This window comes from Drosophila kikkawai, chromosome 2L (genome assembly GCF_030179895.1).
Source record: "Drosophila kikkawai strain 14028-0561.14 chromosome 2L, DkikHiC1v2, whole genome shotgun sequence".
Taxonomy (NCBI): Eukaryota; Metazoa; Arthropoda; class Insecta; order Diptera; family Drosophilidae; genus Drosophila; species Drosophila kikkawai.
The window spans coordinates 10,821,262-10,828,180 of NC_091728.1; the positions used below are offsets into that span (position 1 = coordinate 10,821,262).

The 6,919-nt window shown below is 45.3% G+C and overlaps 1 long non-coding RNA gene across 1 annotated transcript; it reads right to left on the reverse strand.

Annotated features, from left to right (window-relative positions):
- Positions 1-1,224: 1,224 nt before the first annotated feature.
- Positions 1,225-2,325, reverse strand: LOC138928943 (uncharacterized). The gene is made up of 3 exons (XR_011445357.1): positions 2,166-2,325; positions 1,867-2,105; positions 1,225-1,323 (listed from the first exon to the last, which is right to left on the reverse strand). It is a non-coding gene; the product is annotated as an uncharacterized lncRNA (long non-coding RNA).
- Positions 2,326-6,919: the final 4,594 nt, after the last annotated feature.

Consider the following 6,919-nt stretch of genomic DNA (forward strand, 5'->3'; position numbering starts at 1 on the left):
CCACCTTGACTTGCGTGTCCGATCGAGTCCTAAAATACTATATCTTATAAATGTCTTAATAGATGCAAAAGCTAATACAAGCTATAAAAATTGAAATATTTCAAATTCAAATTTTAAAGAGAATCAAAACGGGGTAAAAACAAGGGAAATGTGCATGAGAAGGTAAAGAGTCCTCCTAGCTCCTAGTATTCGATAATTTCGTTTATCTTTGGTGAAGTCCGTCAACTATGTTTATATTCTCGAGATGTATGTATATCCCAGCGTCCATAGATTTTCCTCTTTTCCTCTTGTGTGTGTTGGTTCATTTTCATAAACGGAATTTGGGTGATTCTTATATTCGTGACGATCGGATGTTGCAGATCATTGGCCATCTGGTTGATATGAAGATATCCTCTGCCTGTTACATTCCTAGTTAGCTTTGAGGAATTGTACCCTTGTCTTCTTTGCGCACCTGGTATAGAAATCGGTTCATATATCCAAACCATATCTGGCAATAATATTCGGCTCAAAGACACCTGGGCTTTCGACTCCTTTTAGACCCCCACATCCCATTAAAGTCAAGATCTGGACCCAAAAGCAATGTGATGGAGAGCACAGCAGGCACCAAAGCTGACCACAATGCGCTTTAAGGCTTATCGAAGAGCTGGAGCCTGCTGGGAAAATTGGGGCTAGTTTTGGCCTCGGATTAGATACCGATGTCTGTGCCTGCCCATAAAATGCCTGCTTAATCCCAAAGGCTGTGCCTTACCGTCGCTGTGCCGACTGCTTACCGAAGGCACATGTGCTTCGCCATTCACCGAAGGAGTTCCTTTGCGTTAAATTAAAAATGTCAAGTCGACATACCTGAAAGAGTTTTCTGGGCTCGAGAGTGACTGGAAAAACTCGTAAATAACGCGACACAAAGCAACAGAGGATGCCAAACTTCCCCTCCTAGCGAAAGGAAAGAACTCATGACTTTCGGTTTTCATTTAGAATTTTCGTAGGCGGCGGGAAGGAGAGAGAAGTCGTAGCCGGCAGCCATTTGCCGAGACATGTTTGCAAATGGGAAGTACACAGGTTCACGGGGTGAAAGGCGGGATGCCTACTGGCTTTCCCAAACGAACAGACACGCTAAGTCCTCGGATTCCGAAGAGCCGTTAAAGGCTTAGGCGACAAATTTGCTCATGGCTGGGATCATTTGGAGGCACCAATGAGTTCCCCCAACCCCCCGAAAAAGCACACAAATTTATTAGGTATTAGGATTGGCTCCAAATTTTAATGAGTACCATGGATATGACTGCGTAATCAAATATTACTCCTTCCAAATGCTTATCACGAACCCACCTGCAAAGAAAATGAAATATAGTTAATGTACGAGATTACTCTGCCTTCAAGCTGTGCACATTGCAAATTTCAGAATGGCCGACATTCCTACATTTAGGCCCTGCCAATGGGGGGCTTCAAATTGGATGCTGGGCTCATACGCACTGCAGGCGGCCGTATGCCGAACGGCAGTTCAAATAAACAAAGGCCAAAGCACGAAAAATTTTGTAATAAAGCCAACACACACACGGCAGTCCCTGTACTCCGTTGAATGCCGGTTTCCTCTTGGCAACGGCACCCGACGCCGGGTGAGGCCTCTGAAATGAAATCAGCTTTTCCCTTTTTGCACCTGCACACTCGCACAACTGATGCGACTTTCCTCTCTTCGGCTCAAGAATTCAAATTAGAGTTTTGTTTACAATCGAGCCAAACAATCGAAGCCGCCGTCTCTTTGTGCAGTTATTGAATTGCGATAACCCTCTGCCCCGGTATCCACGGGAAGCGGATGAAATTTTTATTGCCACCCCTCGGCCCCCAAGAAATTTCAACTCTCGAATCACTCACCTGGGGGCTATGGCTGATGCGTTCCTTAAATCCTTCTGAAGCCTAGCAGGTGTACAGACCGTAGGGCCAACACGCAGGCCCGCAGGGCCCACAGCCGCAGTACGAACCGCAGGGTCCTGGAGACAGGGCGCAGGGTCCACACCATGGGCCGCACCAAGGTCCACAGGGTCCCGAAGGACCATAGCCGTAAGGACCACAGCCAAAGCCACAGCTGCCACACATGATTGGGTCGCTTGGTGCTTTTGAGGACATTTTGTTACACTAACATCATTATCACAAAAGGCTTCTTGAACACTCACCAAAAACTTCACGGATAAAGAAACTAAGCAAAGGCTTTAGGAGGAAATTTGGTTGGAATTATGCCAATGAATTTTTATTTAGAAACTTTCAGTCCTATGTGGCCTGACCTGAGAGCTCTAGATAAAAATGACTACTGAATTGTTTTACAGGGAAGGTCCATATGCCTAAAAGTTCGAAATTTCGATCGGTGCCAACTGATCGTACTTTTCTTTTCCGTAAAAAATATGCTTTATTCAAGTCTAAAAATTCTTATTTAATTTACATACAAATTAGATACAAATAAAAATTTCACTAGTAAGAGAAAATTTCCTACTACTTGAACACTTAACAAATATACATATAAGACTATGGTAAATATTTTAAAAACTAATTTAAATGTAAGAAAAATATTTAGTCAAAGAAAATTCACGGGATTTCTTTTCTGGCAATTAAATAAGCCATGATCTTTAGCTGTTTCTTTTCCCAACAGAGTTATAGCTTGGGTTAAAAATACAAACAAAAACAAATGTCACAATAAAACCGATGCTTATTTTGCCTAGAAGTAAATTCTAGGAAACCGCCGGAAACGGAAATAATACTACAAACGACTTAAAGCACAGCTTAAAAAGCCGCTTCGTGTGCTGTTAATGGGCAAACAACTTTTTGGGTATTGGCATTAAACTCCAAATAATTAGCCAAAGGGCTTCCCAGATGGGCCAGAAGAAGAGTTGGGCAGAGAAAATGCCGCAAATCCCATAAAAATCAACGAGTCGAGAGCTTAAAATTAAATAATATAATAACGGAATTGGGTCTTTAAATTTCCGAAATATAAACCGATGCCGGCTAAGGGGAAGTCGGCCAAAGCTCCAATTAAAGCCAACTCCGGCGCGTTGGAGGGTTCAACGAGCTCAGATTCGGCAAAGGCAACGATGCGATGGGATGAGGGTAACAGCTGCCGGGATCTCCACTCTCTGGGGATAAATTAGTGGTTTTGCCCTCTAATATAGTCATCGGGCCGAATGCCTCCGCCATTTGTCATCGCCACCCTCGACGACATCCCTTGCCGCACTGATTTAATATTTATTTTATTAATACGAAATTAACATAAAAAAATTTGTCAAAATATTCTGACACTTGGCATTGGCATGCACCACGTCCCTGGCCAAAGGGGGTTGCAACTGGGACTTCACCTTTCTGCGGGGGTGGCTTGTTATTATTTTGACACTTGCCAAACAATTGGCATGCGAAATGAAAACCCAGCTGCCTTAAAGAACAACAACATCGGCGGCGAACGGCAGCGGGGCCAAGACGCGGCGCTGTACGAAAATTTTATTATGGAATTTCGTAAATTAAATATTTACTCGACAGCTGTGCGAAGGACTTAAGAGTGCCCGGGCCCGGGCGCCACCAGAAAGTGCGTAGAGCTCCGTCGGCGCGGCTGCTGTTGATTCAATATTGTGCTGAGGCAATAATTGAATTTAATAGCTGGCTGGGCAAATGCTTTAAAGTTCCTTTCTTCCTGGCGAGCGGGAGTTATGACGAGGCAGGAGCGTGCTTAAAGCCCCAGCACAGATTCTCGTCTCACCATTCCCTCCAAAGGATTCTCCATTCGATTACCCCTCCGATTAGCTCTCTCACGGCATCAACTCACTTACCAGAAGCACATTTCGCCAACCAAAGTCAACAGCTAAATTGGGAGCCTTAAATTAAAAACAAAAGTAAATACCTCGGAAGGGAGCAGGCAACAGGAAGAGGTGGGAATGGCAATGGCAGGACGAGTCGAAAAGAGCAGCGTAAACGCGCACTGTACGTTGTGTCACTAATTCAGGTAATTTGTCACTTTATTTACATTTTAAATGAATGTTATTGTGGCCGTTGACGGTGGAGTAGATGGGCGGCGGGTGGAAAGTGGGGGTAGCTTCTGGCAAGGACAGTAAGTAACCAAGAGAAAACCAATTTCCATTTTCGTTTTGCGGGAAACGCAGCAAACGGCGAGGGCAAAGACAAATGACTGACTGAGGTGCGGGCCAAAGGACGAAACACAGACAGGACAGGCTCAGAAAAACCCCTTTTTTGCCGCTCCGTCCCCGTTCAAGTGTCGAAGCCGAAGGACAGGCAAGTGAAAAGGACTCAGCCACGACCAAGAAATGCGATTAAAATTTGAACATTGAGGCGAAAGGCAAAAGACGTTTTGTGGTAACCGTCACGTAGGCCATCGGGCAGGGGAACGGGGTCGGACTGGGCTGAAGTCGTGGGTCCGTGCTTAATTTGAATGAAGTGGCAACATTGTTAATAGCCCGCATCTGCCCGAGCGTAGCGATCCCAGCCCTCAAACCCTAACCAGCTCTCAGGTGTGTTCTCCTCTAATGATACTGTTTACCTTTGCATTTTATGTGAACAGATCCTCGACCCGAGAGTGAACATGTAACCAGGACCTGAGTAAACATTTGCTCGAATAACACTAAAGAAGGAAGAGGTTCAGGAAGCTCACAAGATGAGCGAATACGTAACTTTTTTTGGTCTAAAAAATATACCCTTAGTTACATTTATATTTCCGCAGAAGTTCTCTTAAGTTTTGAATTAAAATAAGTTTAAGTTTTTCAACCAAAAGAAGAACAAAAATTAGATTATTTTTATAATGCAAACACATTTTGTAATCAAACAAATGGCAGAAAATTTCCGAATTGAACTAGATAATTTTTATATTTCTCCAGAATAATTGAAATCTGTCTTCTTTCTCCATGCAAATATTGGCAACTATTTGAGATGCTCTGTCGTTCATTGAATTATTTCTTAAATTAGATAGCGGCACCTCTGCTCCTTTCAGGTTTCCAATTAGATGGCAAAAAAGAATTTACAACAGCCGCCCGCAGGTATGCAATGGAAAATTCAATCAGCCAAGCCAGAGCTTCACGTATCCTTCGCGCCGCGGCAAGGACTGCACAGTGCGGCGCTTATGAGCCCGGCTGTCCCATAAATTTTGCCGGGAGCCAACACATCGCAGTCTCCGGCCACCTTTTCCCTGGCGTTCACCTTTTGTGGGCCCACAAATAAAAATAAACACACGTTCCTTTCTCGTGTTCATTGCCAAAACGTGTCTCGGGCGACGTTTCCCCTTTATTCTGATGGGAGTGGCAACCGCAAGGACCGGGAGGGCTTTGAGTCTTCTTCTTGGAGGCCCGCGGTTTTTGTGAGGACGAAGACAAAGAGTGCTCGCATCCGCAAAAATAGGTGAAGGACAGAATGGGCGCATAAATATTTGAAACATATTTACCCTGCCATATTTTGCGCTGCCTTTCTCGGTCCTCTCTCTCCTTTGGCTTCTCCTTAGCTGGCTGACCACGTAGGCTATCAATGTCCAATCTTCCGCACTCAACAATTTCGCCAGACCGAGGCTGAATTTATTTTATCCCGCTCATAATTTGCTTATTTTATTTGCTTTGATTTCCACTGAAGTCCGCTTGAGTGATGGGATGCTCCGAGGCTGGAGAGGCATTATGTAAATTCCCAATTCGTGTTTTAAAACAATTTAAATTTTATAGAATTCGGGTTCCCATATCCATATCATATAAACTGAATTCTATAACTATTTGTATATATACGCAACTTTAACAAGGTATTTTCATAACCTTAAGGTGTGGTAGAGCGAAATCACTGCGCCATGTCTTCCTTACATGCTCAGGCTCTTCGCTTTTACCGGGAGCGCTCGCATGTCTTTCGCTTATTGTTTATATTGTTTTAATTAATTTCATTTTGAGTTCTTGTCTTTGCCACAGACTCCGGGGAGAGGCTTCCGTGAAGTATTTTATGCTCACGTGCGCAGAAACGATATCGCCAACTCTTGAGTCGAGTTGTGGGCCAAGTTGTGTGCCCTGTTAAGTGGTGAACGCTTCCCGACGCCACTTCTGCTCCCGCTCCTGCTCCTGATGCCTCTCCCGTTGCCGCTCCTGCTCCTGCTCGTGTTCCCTTAGGCCTTTGGAATCGGCGATGCCCGCCTGGCTGCCTTCCGGTCCTCGACTATGTTTGTGCAATGAAGCGTTGGGCTTTTATAACGCCAACAGTCAGCTAAGAGACTCCGGGATGAGCGGCCAGATGGGACGGGCATAGTCAGTCATTGAGAAGCTGTAAAAAGCTGCAGGGAAATTCTTAATTTACAAAAAGGAACGAAAGGAAAACCCCTGCGTAATAAATGAAACGTAAAAGAGAAAGAGGACGAAACTTAACAACTTGCCAGGAGATGGGAGGGCCGTCGCGACGGTCGGGCGGTAAGGTGACTCCGGCTCCTTCGCCGGACAATCGCCGGAGTGCTTCAGTGCCTCCGACAGTTTTTGGTTTGGACAGACTTCATCTGGCTTTCCCCTCGGCCCTCGGTCCTTGGTCCTTGCTCGTTGGTCCTTGGCCACGCCACGCACTGAAAGCTTTCCGCTCCACTTGTCTGCTGCTTTGATTCTCACGGTTTTTTATTTGAATGCCTCTCTCATCCCCCAGCAGCGGATGAAGGACGCTTGGCCTCCGCCTCACCTGCTCGAGTTGAGCAAAGCTGTATCTTTGAGATACTTAGATACGTATATATTTTAATGTGCGCTTTATCAACAGCTTTGGCTTGGCTCTATCTCGGACCAGGACCCGGAGGATGGGGTCCAGGTAAGCACATTCCTCTCTGGGAGGAGCCAATGCCTCGTGCTGTGCTTTTGTTGCCTCGGGCGAGGCACGTCAAGGGACTTTGCTCTTCGTCAGGAAAATCGCATGGTGGAAGTCAAATTTATTTCGATGG